The following is a 17,117-nucleotide window of genomic DNA, read 5'->3' as shown; positions in this document are numbered from 1 at the left end:
GGGAGCTTGAATTAATAGCTGCAAGGGAGCAGTATGATATCATAGGCATTACTGAAACATGGTGGGATTAAACTCATGACTGGGCAGTTAATTTAGAGGGTTATTTCCTTTTTCGGATGGATCGAGCAAATAGAAGAGGAGGTGGAGTATGTTTATATGTTAAACCGGATCTAAAACCTATTATAAGGGATGATTGTATGAAGGGAATTATGAAAATGTAGAGACCTTGTAGATAGAAATTAGCAGTGGAGGTAAAATGATAAAGGCAATGTTTGTAGGGATATGCTATAAACCACCAAATATCTGTGAGATTGAGGAAGCTAAAATACTTTTGCAAATGGAGAAGGCATCAAAACTAGGTCATGTTTGCATAATGGGTGATTTTAATTATCCAGACATAGACTGGGGCAATGACATTAGTATTACAAAAAAAGGAAACAGGTTTTGGGGGTTGCTTAAAAACAATTATATGACCCAAATTATTGAGGAACCAAACCAACCAGGAGAGGGGCAATACTGGATTTGGTCATATCAAACAATGTAGAAGTAATAACAAATATTCAAGTCCTGGAACATTTGTGTAACAGTGATTAAAAAACAGATTACTTGGGTTCAACAAAGACCTTAAACTTTAGAAAGGCAGATTTTAGAAAACCTGAGGTCTAATCTACAAGTAATACATTGGGATGATGTTTTTGTAGGGAAAATTTTAGAAGATACTGTAAATGGGCAGTCTTTAAAACATTGTTAGAAAAGCACACTTATCAGTGTATACCCTTGGGTAATAAGTATAAAAGAAATGTCAAAAACAATGTGGCTAAATACTGTAAACAGGTAGGGGAGTAAATGGACAAGAAGAGGAAGGCGTTTAGATTTTTAAGTCAGAAGGGATGAAGACATCGTATCAGAATTATAAGGAATGTAACAACAATTGCAAAAGGGCAATCAAATTAGCAAAAATGGATAATGAAAAAAGGATTGCATTAGAAAGTAAGGATTGCACCCTAAAAAGTTATTTAAGTACCTTAATAACAAAAAAACGAGAAAAGAAAATATATAGACCCTTTCAGTGTGAGATGGGTAGGCAGATTATTGGAGATAGGGAAAAAGCAGAGGCATTAAACAAATTCTTTGCCTCTGTGTTTACCAGGGAAGAATCAAGTTCAATAGTAGTGCCACAGGAGGAAGCCACAACCTCCATATTAATGAACAATTGGTTAACTGAGGAAGAAGTTCATGAGCAGCTTGAAAAAAAATTAAAGTAAATAAGGCACCTGGCCCCGATGGCATACATCCAAGAGTTCACAAGGAGTTAAGCTCAATAATAGCCAAACCATTATATTTAATATTCAAGGACTCCATTTCCACAGGCTCAGTACCACAAGATTGGCGTAAAACAGATGTGGGGCCTATATTTAAAAAGGGAGCTTGATCACAACTGGGGAATTACAGACCTGTAAGCCTGACTTCAATAGTGGGGAAACTACTTGAAGGTTTAATACAGGATAATATTCAAGAATACCTAATGAAAAACAAAATCATTAGTAATAGTCAGCATGGATTTATGAAGGATAGATCATGCCAAACTAACCTTATTTGTTTCTTTGAGGAGGTAAGTAGGAATTTAGACCAGGGTAATGCAGTTGATGTGGTCTACTTAGATTTTGCAAAGGCTTTTGATACAGTTTCACACAAGAGGTTGGTGTACAAAATAAAGAAAATTGGACTCAGTAATAATATATGCACCTGGATTGAAAACTGGTTAAAGGACAGACAAAAGAGGGTTGTCATAAATGGAACTTTTTCAGGTTAGGCTAAAGTTGTGAGTGGAGTACCTCAGGGATCGGTACTGGGACCCCTGCTTTTTAACTTGTTTATTAATGACCTTGAGGTTGGCATCGAGAGCAAAGTTTCCATCTTTGCTGATGATACATACATGCTGACATGTTAACAATATGAATACTTTTTTAACTTGCGTTTAAACGGAGCATGCAAACAGTTCATGATGTCCAAAGATGTGGGTTGTAGCCTCATAGCTAATAAGCAACCTGCAAAATATAATATAACTATATATACATGTATGCTCCATATTTTGACAAATAATGTAGCCCAATATGTTTTGATAACATTCTTGGCTATAGAAGTAGTGTGAGAGACTCCTAGAAATTGCAACATTACTACTCCATGATGCCCCAGGTATTCTTATTTTTAAATCAAGATTAAGCCCATAAAATGGGCTCATAAATAGGCAGTTATTTGGGCCATGTGCCATTGAATCAGACCACCTGCCATTTAATGAGACAATCAGGCATGTCACGTGGCCCAGCAAGTTCATATGAATTTATTTGTGTGTAATTATAAAGGGGTTAAAATGTTTTCAGTAAAGTACAGCAGGAGTTTGCAAGGACTGTGGAAGTACAGAAATGACTATAGAATAGTTAATGAGGCATATTAATTAAGTGCACGCTCAGCAGAGCGGAGATCGGGTATGTGGCTTGTAATTATGCAATTACATATCTATTGAGGCTCTCTCGCTAAGCTCGAGGTGGTGAGAAAAAACCTGCCAGTTATTTGAAGTGGTTTTTTTTGCCTTTATGAGATAACAAAGCTTCTAGAATTCCAGCGAGTTCGCAAAAATTGCACGTTTGGGGCATTTTCATCTTGCCACTCGTATTTGCATAGCCAGAATACAACGGCTTCTAAAAATGCCTCCCTCGCGTGGTTTAGATTTCAGAATACGGGGATGTGCATATCAGAGCAAAAAAGTCTGTCTCCCCGCATGGATACGCTCTCCTCGCAGCAAGACAGTAGAATATCCCCCAGTGTATATTCCAATTTCGTCTAATATAGTCATTTGCCAAATTGCTATATTCGCTTAATGCTGAGAAAATATCTGGCATACACACCATGTTTCGTTCACCGCCTGACAATATTTCCCTGAAAACTCGCTGGTTTAGTGACATTATTAATCCTTGGAAGCTTGTTGGAATATTTTGAATTTGAGGGGGGAAGGGGACGCTTAAAATGTCACAAATGCATGTTGGACAGTTTCACACATTTGTAGGTTTTGTTGCCGCTAGGGCAGTAGTCTAAGAATAGCCACCTGTGCTGAAGCAGGGATATCCTGAAAACCTGACCTATTGGAAGGGGGGCGGGGGTCTTGGGACCAGAGTTGAGAACTCCTGCGCTAGGGGACCTAGAACAGATTATTTGGAAAATAGACTATCCAGCCCTGTTGCTCAGTGGAACAATTTATCACTCTTCCACCTGCAAAGAACATCCCCAGAGTTATTAAGGTTTAAATCTGATTCAAAGCAACAGGATCTACTGGATGTATTTTGTGCTGTTTTTTTACACATCTTGAAGTATTTCAGAGACTTCTCTCTTTCTGTCTTTCTCGCTTTACATTGTGTGTCACTGTTCATTTGCTCATCCCATCTTTTATATGGTTTAAGTCTTCTTGACAAACCATAGCAAATGTTAATACAGGGAAATCATTCATTTTGAACAGGGATGTGCAAATATATTACAATGCAAATAGAAGGGAGAGAAAAACGATGCACTTCATCATATTAATTCGAGTGGATTATCTTCAGATATGGTACACATTTCATCAGTAGCTTTCACGAAGAATAATTCAGCCGTTCATGACAAATTCAATAAATCCATCACTTTTGTATATCAGAAGATTCAGGCGCTGAAAATACAGAGAAAAGGACAATTTATTACTCTTCATAGTTTGATGTTATTATGCAGGCAGCCTAGGCTCAGACCCACAGAGGTTCGCTTCTGACTTAACGAGGCACTAACCTAAGTTTACAACGTGTTAAGTATTAACATGCATCTTCAAAGCTCACTAACGCAATGTTAAGTGCGTTATATATAATGGCGGTTAGCACTAACGATATATAAAGCAACACTTCCCACTAGCAACACATATCCACATAGCTATGTTATACGTAGTTAACGCAGATATTTCATGAGCTACTTTGAGGTGCTGTTATTTCCATCCAGAGGCTGAAATATGGGTTGAGGGAGAGGTGTTACGTTGTAACACAAGTGGAGCATGTGATAGTCACTGACTATCCCCAAAGTCACCCATCCTTAGGCTACGCTTATAGTTGCCGGCGACGCGATGCTCAGGTGACGGTTGCTGGAAAATCAAATAGAGATGACTCCCAGCGATCGCGACCAATCCGTCGCATCGCGCTTACTATACGCGCACGTGACAGCGGCAATACATTTGTTTTGCCGCGACGTCGCAGCCTAACAGGGAAGTAACTACCATTGGTAAAGCATGTACAGTAAAAGGCACTGGGGGGCTGCAATCTCCAGGGGCTCACAAATATACATACTGTATTTATATACAGTATTAAAAATGGACACAAGTTAAGAATTTTAAAAAAAAAATGATTTTTTTCAATAACATTGGAAAAATCCAAAACACAGATGTTTTTTTTTTTTTAAAGTAAGACAGCGGACGGTGACATTTTGCAGAAAGAGGCTAATCTATTAAGTCTCTCAATTTTCACACCACATTATACGGAGTTAGAAACAGTATGTGGTATATTATCCCTTCACACTGACCTCTTTGCTCTGCCCTCTAGCACTAAGACAGCATTAACATAAACACATTAGCGCTCTTTGATCTAGCTAACCATTCTGTATCTTCTCAGTTTAGTAATAAAAGAAGCAAAATAAGGAATGCTAGATCATTTATTTACCTCTGGGGTCTGTTTGCACTGACCATTTTGGAGCAAAACAGAGGCCTTGTTATTGTATGTAATTTAGCATCAATGTATCCTTCTATTCTTGCCCCGTTTGCGTGCTAACTTGCATCAATGGTTGTGACGATGGGGAGGATTTGGCCCGGGATTAAAGGGGTTACACCCCAATTGGCCACCCTCTACCCTCACCTGGGAAGCAAGGGGTTAACTGGACTGAGGTCCAGTAATGTGTTTTTACCTCGTTTTAATATCCAAATGCTTATTCCCCTGTAAAAAATATATTGTTTCTGGGCCAGTGTCTGCACCACACACACTGGGGCTTAAGGGGTTAATAAACTACAGTTTAAGAAAATACAACTGCGGTGTGTCTTTTCAGAAAATCTGGGCTTCAAAAGGCTTGATTGAAGTTGGGTGTGAAAAGCAGAAGGGGTTTTTTAGTGTACAGTATGTTAATACCTAATTTGCAGGCCAAGGGTATATTGCTTGTAGAGACAGCTATACCCAGGCTGGGGGCATTGGGTGTGAAATATAGCACCAGGTGACAAATGTTCACTACCCAGGGGTCCCTACTTCAAAGGATTTATTGATTGGGGCCAGGGGTGCTGTTACCCAAAGAGAGATCAGAATGAGTGACCTTATTAAATATAAGAATATTATGAGATGTCCTCGGCTGAACATGCTAAGAGTTACATATGTGTATTCGTGGGACCAAGCCCCAACTAACGAATACAGACACCTGAGGTTTAGCCGGTTCGAAGAGACAGATATTAATATCTCTCTTAATTTTAATATTACACTGTAATATTTAGTCTCGTTGGGAGCGTCATGCGTGACGGAATGTATTAATATGTCTCGCGTGCCGGTAGGTATTACTGAACTGAAGTTATGAAGTTATTTAGATAGGGAAAAGCAGTTTTTAAACGTCCTTGGGTGGGAGGAGTTTTACTCTGAGGAAAACTGTCAACTTCACCGCTGATTTATGAGAGGGGCTGGGTTTAGGTTGTGTTCAATGGGAAATAATTGTATAAGAACCAGGCTCAGCCTATGGCTATTGTCTTCATGCCAGAGGTCTTTCATATCTTTTGTGTCATATCTTGATGATTATGGAGGTTGCTGTATGAACTGCCAGTCCAGATGTGACTGTGTCATCATTTCCATCTTAAGTGAGTGTCTATATTTTGCCTGTTATTTGTATATCTTGTGTGTTCACCTTTATCAAGGAATAAATTATATTTTATCATATCTAAGTCTCGTACCAGTTCAACCCAGTTATATATATTTTTGTGTATTATTAATAGCCTGTCACAAAGCTCCCGTCACAATGTTGCATCAAGGAAATCCTCCACGTGCAAGAAATTATTCGCTCACAAACTGATGTGTAAATGTGGTGGAATTTGCGAAAGAACCATGATAAACAAATGCTAAGAGACACAAAATTAAAATGACAAAGAGGGACCATTTTCTTCTCTATACCATACTCCCAGTGGTGACAAGGTTCCCGGGAAAATACCTAAAATACCTGGGAAATATGAAAATTAAATACTGCTGCGGCCAAGTTTATTCGAGCATTTGCCCGTTCTTGGCCGCAGCAGTAGCCTGGCGCGCGCCCGAGGGTGACGGGCGCGCGCCGAAGCAGCGGAAGAGCGCCCTCCGATCGGGGCGCTCTCCCTACCGCTGCCGGGTCCGCCGGGTCCCCCGGAACCCCCTGCCGCCGTCCCCCACATCGCGGGACACCAGGGCTCCCTCGGGGAGCCCTGGACGCGCGTGCAGGGGGCGCAGGCTCCCGAAGACGTGTGACGCGCGGCACGCCGAGGGGCGGCCACTAGCAAGCCGGGAAATCTCCCGGCTTGCGGATCTGGCCGCACTGCAATTAAGTGTGTCGGCAGTGTATGTGAACACATTATTCAACTGATTTGCATACTGCCCAGGTATTTCTCTCTCAGATGTTTTCCCAGGTATTCCTCTCCCCGTCTCCTCTTCTCCTTCTCTCCCTCTCCTCCTCACCCTCTCCTCCTCTCCCTCTATCCCTCTCCTCTCCCTTTCTCCCTCCCTCCCTCCCTCCCTCCCTCCACCTTTCTACTGTATCTCTCCACCCATTTCGTCCTCTCTTTCCATCTCTAGCAAAAGTTCATGTTTGCCTACCTTTGGGAGGTGAGATTTCCAGCTGTCACTTTACGGACACTGTTGCAAAAAGTAGACGCAACTGAGATGTCAGAGGCACTTTTTACGCACCAATAATTTGAAAGAATACAGCGAAAAGCACCAGATTTTTATCCCGTCAAATTGCATGCTGTTTCTTGGCAATTCAACATCTGTACTATCGGAGTTTCCTTATCGTCCTATCCCAGCACATACGCGTACCCATGGACAGGGCTTTCAAAGGTCCCACGCCTCTGGAGAGGGGGAAGAGGCCTCACCTCCAGGGCAAGAGACTACGTCCAGAAGTTAATAATAATAGTTTGTTCTTGTACTGTATAGCACTGCTAGTTTTACATAGCGCTTTACAGATACATTTTTCAGGCACAAGATAAAGTGACTTGCCCAAGGTCACAAGGAGCCGACACCAGGATTTGAACCAGGTTCCCCTGATTCACACTCCATGACTGAGTCAGTGTCGTTACTGACTGAGCAGCTCCTTGGAGGGGTGGAGTTATGCAGTAAAGGGGAGTGGTTCTTTTATTTAGGGGCAGGGTTATGACATTGGGAGAGGAGTTGAGGACTCTGTTTCAGAGTCACCCGCCAACATGAGTTTTCTCTTGTGCCGCGTGAGACTGTAAGAAAGCGCCCCAGTGCACAAGGTTCACGCAGATTGTTGGAGTCTTATAGGGCTGCATTTCATTGGAAGTAATAAGTCTGCGTGACATTCTATTCAGTTTTACCATATGCCTGGAGAATGCGTTGCCTTTCTTTTTCAGATGGCAGAAAGGGCTCCAATAACCCTTTGGGGTTCCCCAAGACGTAGTCACTATATCATGGTTTCTGGCACTGCCAGGGTTACGTCATGCCCAAAGAGTGCTTTCTTTTCAGCTTAGATCATGTTCTGCATTCCCCAGACGCAATCTGAAATATAGGGAAATGAAAGAGGACTCCTCCCCTTCCGCTTCCAGGTTAAGGGCCGCTATGGTCACGTGACCGCTTTCAAGAGAGGTCACGTGACCGTTTTGTGCAGAAGGAGTTAAAGGGGCAGTTCTACCTGCATGTTTTATTTTTTATTTTGTTAAAGATTCTTTCGACATTTGCAAGGACAAGCGTCAATAGAAAAAAACAAAAAAAAACAATTGGGTTATTATATAAAGATATATTTACATGTATTAGAATTGTACAAAAATAAGCCAATAATCTTGGGAATGCCCCTTGAATAATGTGTCATTTATGTTTATTTTTGCTTTTAGCAGTTTTTACACGATTATTATTTTTTATTTATAGTGAGATGTTAGAGAGGATAGCTTTGATTTTCATTCAAGATTTTTTTCACCATACTGTACACAGATGTCTATTTTCACCTCTCAGTTTTCTCCTACTCACTGACTTCTTGAACTGTGTATTTTAGTCCTAAAAAAAATTAAACCCAAAAGCTAATTAAATATGACTTTTGAACCCCTTTCAATTAGTGGCACTAGAAGACCTCAAAGAACATTATCTGAGAAAATTAAGGTGAAATGTTTTTTGATAAAATCCTTTGTAGTCTGCATGCAAACCAACCCTGTGCTGCCTGGTGGAGTGATAAAAGTGGGAATAAGCTGCAGGAGTTTCATGTAAATGCCATTGCAGACTTTGGACCTTAAAAAAAAAAAAACACGTGGGGTTCGTGGATATTGAGGTTGGAACGCGACACAGCACAGATTCTCTCCCCTGAATGTACAAGAAATTATCTTGTAAGTTAGGGTTATTTCCATCTCAGTTGGGACTGTGTTTTTTATATACTGCGCAATTGGTGTGTCTCTTTTTTATTCATTGCAGAGAACATCTGGGGCCATTCTGAAGACCATCAAAGCCACTCTGAATTGCATTGGTTAACCCACCCATTGCCAGGACTGTCTTTTCCATCAAGGACTGTATCTTGGATCATGGTATTGTGGACTTTAACTCATTAGCGCCGGGGACCCAGCTTTTTGTATTTTTAGAAAAAAAAAGAGCTTAGAGAAATAAATGAAATATAATATAATATGCTTTATAGGGCATTAAGTAGAGCTCGCTTTCAAAATAGGCCATATTGAGGGAACTGCATCTTTAATTGCGGATAACCCAGTGAATGCTGAGTCCCTATATTCTTATAAAAAAACCTTTTTACTGAGTAATAGATTAATGCAGCATTCAAGAATAATTGACTTTTAACCTGAGCAATTGAACGCCGTGCATTTCTTCCTCTATTTTCTTCTTCTTTCGTAATCATCAAAGAAGCATTGGGTTATTATTATTTGAAAGAATCCAGAATCCTGGAGCACTAAAACAATGTCAGTTTCTTCAGAGCGAAAGTCAGGGGTGACCTCATTAGGTAAGCTTCTGAATTTAGCATTAGCCATAAATGATGCAGCAGGCGCATACTGTTTAGTGATGTGGCGTAGACAGTGAAGCGCGGTACAAACTTTCAAGGTCAAATAGAGTTTCTTATTATTTAAACATGAGTCTGTTAAAGATATTCAGGAAATAGCTGATTCGAGGTTCGTTCAAAACGTGCCTGTTTAATTTTGGGATTTCGGTTTGTTTAATGGCAAATAGAAGATATTGGTCAGCCTTTTATCAAACAATGAAGGAGTACAGAAGCTTGGTGGTAAAAAATGTTGCATTTGAGCCCCAGTGTAAGGGCCGTTTGACCTTGGGTAAGTCAATTTATCTCCCTGTGCCTTAGACACAAACTAAATAGTAGACACTGGGCTTCATTGACTGAGTAGTGTTGTCATAGGCCGAGGTCCCAGTGCTTTCTACAGCGCACGCCTCAGGGTGTGAGCTGTGCGCACAAGCACCGCCCCCCAATCAGTCGGCCCAGTACCTGCGCCGGCACGCATTTAGCAGCCGCGCTGTACTGCAAGTTTTCACAGGTACAGTTTTTTTGTATGTGGAACTTGCGACGGAGGTGTGGACACGCCCCCGCCGGCAGTTCAGCCAATGAGGGCGAACCAGCCGCGTGAGGTCATGGCCACGCCCCCGCAAAACCCCTGCCACGGCCCCTCCCATCGCAATCTCTCCCTCTCTCCCAAGACCACGATCTGCAGTGAAGCGCTGTGCACGCGCCGCCCCCCGCCGGGCACGCGTGCTACAGAACGCACTAGGACCGCAGCCATATACAGTGGCGAGATAAGGTTTGTGAACCACTTAGGATTTTCACATATTTCAAGCCTAAAATATTATTTAAGTAATAATCCCCGAAGAACAGGGCATTACTGGCCAATAATGCCCTGTCTGGAAGAGTTGAAGGCCCGAGGCGAAGTCTGGCCTATGAGTTTCAAGGGGGGGGTTTGCAGAGAAAGTGTTGTCAGATTGTGTCTATCTAGTCAGGGGCCAGAGTTGCTGGTTCCCCTAAAAATGTACCCAGGAATCAGGTCGGATGCCTGGAGCATGTAGACACAGTGTCTCGGTAATATCTCCCCTTGAAAAAGCTTGTGCGACTCACCACTAGTGTTCTCTGCTTCAGCACAGCCCAGAAAGGTAAATCGTGCAAAGGGATGTAAAGTATCCCTGTAACTATAAGGGGTCCCCAGGTTAGGGGGGATACCCAGTTACTGTACAGGTAACCCAGAACCAGCTTAGAGATTTGGGTAAAAAGGCATCAATCATCCAGATGTGACTTCTTAAACATGTCACTGGCAATAGTAAATGTATATTCCAGGTAATAATATCCCAGGAAATTTGTGGACCAAAGGAACTGGACAATCTGAGGCGTATCCAAATCCACAAAAAAAGAATATCTCTACCCTGGAACTCATATAGGGGTAGATCGACAAAGCTCCGTTAAATCAGGGCAACTAGCGTGACGTTACCTAAATAGGTAACATATGTTAGATTCCCTGAGTTTAATGTAGATCCACAAAGCTAATTTGAAGCAAAAACAATGTCTATTAGGGCTCTCATTAGCATATGGCATTAGACAGCTAACGGGATAAAACACGCCGGCACTTGCTGCCAGTGACGCTGCCTGGCGTTAGCCATATGCTAAGGCAAGGGCAGGTATATATTGCTATATATACCTGACATCCGCCTTCCCCCAAAAAATAATTCATTAACCCCTTTGAAGCCATAGTGACCATGACGGAATGCAGTATGCATGCCTTCATGGTCACTAAGGTAGCCAAGGGGGTAATACAAATACCCCAACTACCTTACTACCCATTGTATGCCATAAAGCTGTCACTTTGTATTATATTTCTATTGGCAAGTAGCCCCATGAATTTTCTAATTCTTCCATTTTTGGATGAAGTAGGATGACATTCCCAGTGGGAATTCTGTATTACCAAAGAGCTGCGTTGGAGACAAGTAGAGATGTGTGAAGCTTTCGACTGAGTTTGCGAAACATACAAAATTGGCCCTTTTAACTCACTAAAATAAGTTGACAAGTGGTCAGAGCTCAATCACAGTACAACCCAACCTCCTTATAACGCTGTGCTTGGGGTACAAAGACTCACATCGCGCTATAAGCGGATCGTGTTAAATATAATGTACAATTGTATGCATTGTACAGTACAATAAAGTTTTTAAGATACCAATAATCGTGTTGTAAAGAATTCATACATACGAAAATTGGGAGCCACGCTTGCATCGCGTTATAAGTGGATTCGCGTTGGAACGGATCGCGCTATAATGGGGTTGAGCTATACAGCCAAAATTCCTCAAGAATTTCAATGAACAATGCTAACTCCCAACTAGAGCCAGAAATCTGGATTTTGCTGGAGGGGAGAGAAGAAAATGTTCTGTGAATCACTTGCCAATTGTGACTGAGCTGCCATTTATTGGCGCAACCGTGAATTTACGGTGGAAACGTGTGATTTCGGAGAAACTTTTAGCCCTTAAAACTTCTGCGAATTTGTTCGCCAGGTTCCGATTTTGGTAAGAAAAAAAACACGAAAAGGTTTGCAAATGTATTCTGGAAAGTTTTGCGCATTTCGAGAGTGGAGGGAAATGTAGTGAATACCTTATTTATTGCCACCTGGTCCCATGTATGTAATGCATTTCCTAGAAAAGGGTGGTTCTGTGTGCTCTATACACCCAACTGACTACTGTATGTCTAGAAATGTTTTTGCACATTTGTTTGTCTACGTGTACCCATAATTAATTTTTCCTATTGGCAGGCCAATCCATCATCATATTTAATTGTGCGGCGTTGTAATAGGTTGGGTCATGGGTGCCCAGACTTTCTAATTGTTGTTGTCTGGATAGTACCTTGAACTTTGTTCTGAGTCTTTTATTTTGTTATATCAAATTATGTATGCAATAATGAGATTCTCAAGAATGTCGATGGTATTTTAATTAGTGTCGTTTGCATCAAATTATAAAATCTGGACAGAATGTTCATTTTTATTGTAATATTATGGCTGATACATGAAATATAGAAGCTATTATATTATTTTAGATTTTTTACCCCCCTTTGTTTTCATTGGTATACGGCATGAATGGCAAACTCAGTCCACAAGGGTCACCAACAGGCCAGGTTTTAAAGATACCCCTGCTTCAGCACAGGTGGTTCTATCAGTGGCTCAGTCATTTTGACTGTTGGTGGCCCTTGAGGACTGGAGTTGCCCACCCTTGGTATAGGGTAATGACATTATGTTGAGGGCCTCTTTCATTTCTTTAAATACATTTGGCATGAAACTTATTTGGTTTGATTATATTAATAACACATTGTCAGCATATAATAATATTTTATGATTAGCGCGTCCTATATAAAATATTGTGATTAGCCCATATGTCTTCTGTGAGTGGTTCTAAAATGAGGTCAAAAATCAAGGGGGGGGGTTGGGGTTAACATTCCTGCCTTGTACCATTTGATTTATTGAAATAGTTCGACAAAAACTGTTTATTTTAAATTTTAGTCTCAGGGTTTTTCTAAACCAATACACTTTAATACAGCTCAACCCCGTTATAATGCTGTGCTTGGGGTCCAAAGAATCACATCGCAATATAAGCGGATCGCATTCGAAAATTCTAGCCATTAACTTATACGTGCTATCAATTTCGTATGTCTCATTTTTGCGTGCGATAATCGTAATACTATAGGATAACAATATAGAATAATGTACAATTGTATTGTTTCAATCTTTTATTGATGCATTGCACAATAAAGTATTTAAGACACCAATAATCGGGTTATAAAGTATTCATAAATATGAAAATTGGGAGCCACGCTTGCATCGCGTTATAAGCGGATTCGTGTTGTAGCGGATCGCGTTATAACGGGGTTGAGCGGTACCATTTAAAATCATGTCTCCTAATTTCTCTTTTTAACACTAATCATAAATTGCCAGTTAATTCTGTTAAATGCTTTTTGACATCCGTTGACAAAAACATAGCTGGGATGTTATGTTCATGAATATGATACAATATATTTATTAGCTTTTTGGTAATATCTCTCGCTTCTCTTCTGGGAATGAACCCCAACTGGTCCAACCAAATTACTGTGGGCCTTGGAGAAATAGTTTGAGGTCATTGGCTAATATTTTAGATAATATCTCACCAGCCACATTTAAAGGAGAAATTGGTCTAGAACTTAATCAGTTTTGTGGGTTTTTACTAGAGATGGGCAAAAACATGTGGGCGAATTTGGATCCGCAGCGGATCGGATGGTTCCTTTGGTCTGCGGATTTCACCAGACCAATCTCAAAAAGGGCAATTTGCGGTTTGCTGATTTTTGTATTATTATTACTAATACACTCCACGGATTCCGCAGCCCCAGGACGGATTCATAGAACACAATCTCTGGATTCAGCAATCCGTTGATTGGAGTCTGCAAATCCTTCCACAAATTGTATCCAATGGCGGTTTTTGATGAATCCGCGTGGATTAGAACCGGCCAAATCCGTTTGCGGATTTAACACCGCAGAATGGATTTAGGGAGAGAAATGCAAGAAAATCCATGAAACGGATTTGGGAAGATTCGCCATCTCTACTCTTTACCTGGCTTTGGAATAATCCTTTTTGTGACCTCTACCATCTGTTTCGGTAGTGGACCTAAGGAAAGGACCATACGAGAGAGGGAGAGAAAGCATTTACTTATATACCTCCATATACTGAGTGACAACTGAGAAGTATACAAATAAATGAATTTGAATAAATGATACATATTTGTTTTAAATGTTTCCCAGGAACGAGAGTTTCTGTCTCCAGAGTCTCGGCCAAAAAAGAAAAAATCTGCTGCTCTAGAGACGGTGTCTGCTGCGGTCCTACTGCAGGGGGTCCATGGTTCCAGATTGGCCAAGCCCCACAGCATTAATCCTCCAGCACCGAGGCAGTCCCAGTCCTGCAGCTTGCCCGCTGCTGAATAGAGTAAGGGCCTCATGCAGTAAGCCCCGATACAAAATTTTCGGCACGAATTGCGAAAATGTATTTTTTGGGCGATTTGCCCTCGCAGTATTCAGTAAGGGCCGAATCCCTCCGATCCCTGCTGAAGCACTGCGAAAGCAAAGCTGCCGATGAGCTGTGGCGATACAGCCTGGCTCCCGATAAGGCTCCCGATAAGCCTTTGGTGCCGATAGATGTTTGCAGCTGAGAGAGACAAGCCGCTCTCTCAGCGCAAACTTCGGCACCAAAAAAAGTATTTAAAAACAACTTTTATTTATACTCTACATGTGCAGGGGGTCTTCGGAGCTGAACCGCGTTGGTTTGAGGTCCGGGGACCCCCTGCCCCCCGAGATACAGGCCCCTTTATGAGGTGCCGGTATCCCTCGGCGTTTAAAGGTCCCGATCACGTGACCGCGGCCTGTAAACAAACCAGAGGGATACCGGCACCCCATAAAGGGGCCTGTATCTCGGGGGGCAGGGGGTCCCCGGACCTCAAACCAACGCTGTTCTGCTCCGGAGACCCTCTGCACATGTATAGTATAAATAAAACACACACACATCAATAAAGACTCGTTCCTTACCTTGGCGGCTATGTGCAACGGTAATGAAGCAGCATGAATGTCTTTTTAATTATACTGTACAGTGAGCAGGGGGTCCCCTGAGCTGAACCGCATTGCTTTGTGGACCAGGGACCCCCTGCTTCCCGAGTTACAGGCCCCGGTATGTGTCATCGGGTGGCAGTGTCGCCGCCATGTTTATAGCGTCCCAGCAATAAACATGGCGTCCACACTGTAACCGATGGCCCAAACCGGGGCCTGTAACTCGGGAGGCAGGGGGTCTCTGAGCCACAAATAAATGCGCTTCAGCTCAGGGGGCCTCCTGCTTCCGCACAATATTATTAAAATACATTAATGCTGCTTCATTACCATAGCGGATAGCCGCTAAGGCAATGAAGGGGTTAACGCATAGTAGCATGTTTATTGGGGACAAATGCCCCCAATAAACATAGCAGCAATACACAACATACAGTATAGTAATGGGCAGAATGACTATTATCCACAAATGGATAATAGTGCAGTTGTCCATTTACAATACTTACACAACAATAAAGACTTTAAATACATATAGCACTCACCCATGTCCCACTGCCACGATGAAGGCCATCCTCATCTTCATCCTGCCCATGCCCCATCCGCTTCTGCAAAACAAACACAAGAATTACAACATCCAAATTAATGTCCCCTAACCCCTTAATCACCATAGCGGTTATTAACCGCTACAGTTATTAAGGGGTTAAGCCACCATCACCCACATACCCTCCCCCACAAAGCCCCCCAACCACCCTCACCCAATACCCACAGGGGAGTCCTACCAAATACCCTTGGGCCTAATACCCCCTCCCCCAGCACATACAGTACAATAATGTGCCAAATAACTATTATCCACATAGGGATAATACATTATTTGGCCATTATTAAACACATTCAATAACGTTAAAATGTAAATAAAATTGTACTAACCTCATCAATAAGAAGTCTCCGTCGCCAGCATCATCCTTGGGGTCCGTTGCCAACATTAGAAATAGCCACAACATTTCAATATCATTAACATAACACTGAACCCCTTAATCACCTTATCGGGTACTAACCTGAAAGGTAATTAAGGGGTGAAGCCATCCTGCAATGCCTACAACAGTTATGCATAACATCTTCAGTGAAATAAAAACCAATTGCCTAACCAAATTCCATTTAATCATTCAATCTGTAGGCTCACATGCCTCATAAAACATTGCATTTACAGTGTATACATGTAGCATAACATGTAAACTGCATGTACACGCTGCAAATCAATGTTAACAATACAATAATGCCACTCAAATCGCCATACATCACAAGAAGTATATTATTTAATACAATAAACTCACCATCAATGAATTACCACACATCAATTACATCCCTAAACAATTAAAATACCATCCATACCAATTACACAATGAACTAAAGCTATCCTAACAGAGAACCACTTCAAAACATAGAAAAAAGTACACCAACAAATACAATATACTAAAGCAAGGCTTTCCATATCCTATTGTACGGCCTGGAAGCCCAAAACTTACATCTGTCTAAAAATAAAATACATTTAGCACACATCAATGCATAGCCACAATGATTAACAATACAGAATTAGAAGCTTTAACAACACTATCATTTCTTACCCTGTATATATATCTGTACACATACATACAGACATACATACAGTGGGAAGAAATGATATGCATTATAAAAAATGAAAACATGAAAAAGCAACACAAAAAACAGTTACATTAAGTACATTTCTTTATTTAACTTACCATTACTTGCCCCCACCGACTCCCGTTGATCAGCTTACTCACGAACCAATCCACGACACCATCCACGACACCATCCAGGAACAAATCCACGACACAATCCAGGAACAAATCCACGAACCAAACCAGGAACCAATCCAAGAACAAGTGCAGGAACCAATCCAGGAAGCAAGCCACGAAGAAATCCAAGAAACAATCCACGACACGATCCAGGAACAGGAACCCATAAAAGAAAAGAAAAAAACAAATTAAACATTAAAATAATAAAACATGACAATCAAGGGTTGTACTAGTTTTATTCTTAGTGAATCTGTATTACAATACCTTGTTCCGGGGTCTTCTTGACATCCGGTGCCACGCCCTGGTCTTCAATCTTCAGGAGGAGGTCCGTCCTCCTCGGCATCTGCCTTCAAAATGAGACGACATAGGCTTTTATAGGCCTATGACGTCACATTTGTCGTCATATGGTTCCCACGGCCCTGATTGGGCCGTGAAAACCATGTGTTTTGGCCGATGTAAAAAAATTGATGACGTCACTTAAAGGCAATGCCAGC

General features: G+C 41.6%; 1 long non-coding RNA gene across 2 annotated transcripts in view; it reads right to left on the bottom strand.

Moving 5' to 3' along the window:
• Window positions 1-242: 242 nt before the first annotated feature.
• The window catches only part of LOC142465398 (uncharacterized), a 45,065-nt gene continuing 28,190 nt past the window's right edge, over window positions 243-17,117 (bottom strand). For both annotated transcript variants that reach the window (XR_012787868.1, XR_012787869.1), the window contains exon 4: window positions 243-3,697. This is a non-coding gene — a long non-coding RNA (uncharacterized LOC142465398). The remainder of the gene's footprint in view (window positions 3,698-17,117) is intronic.

Source organism: Ascaphus truei, chromosome 14 (assembly GCF_040206685.1).
Source record: "Ascaphus truei isolate aAscTru1 chromosome 14, aAscTru1.hap1, whole genome shotgun sequence".
NCBI lineage: Eukaryota > Metazoa > Chordata > Amphibia > Anura > Ascaphidae > Ascaphus > Ascaphus truei.
The sequence above is the reverse complement of the archived record's forward strand: the minus strand, read 5'-3'. Positions and strand labels throughout refer to the sequence as shown.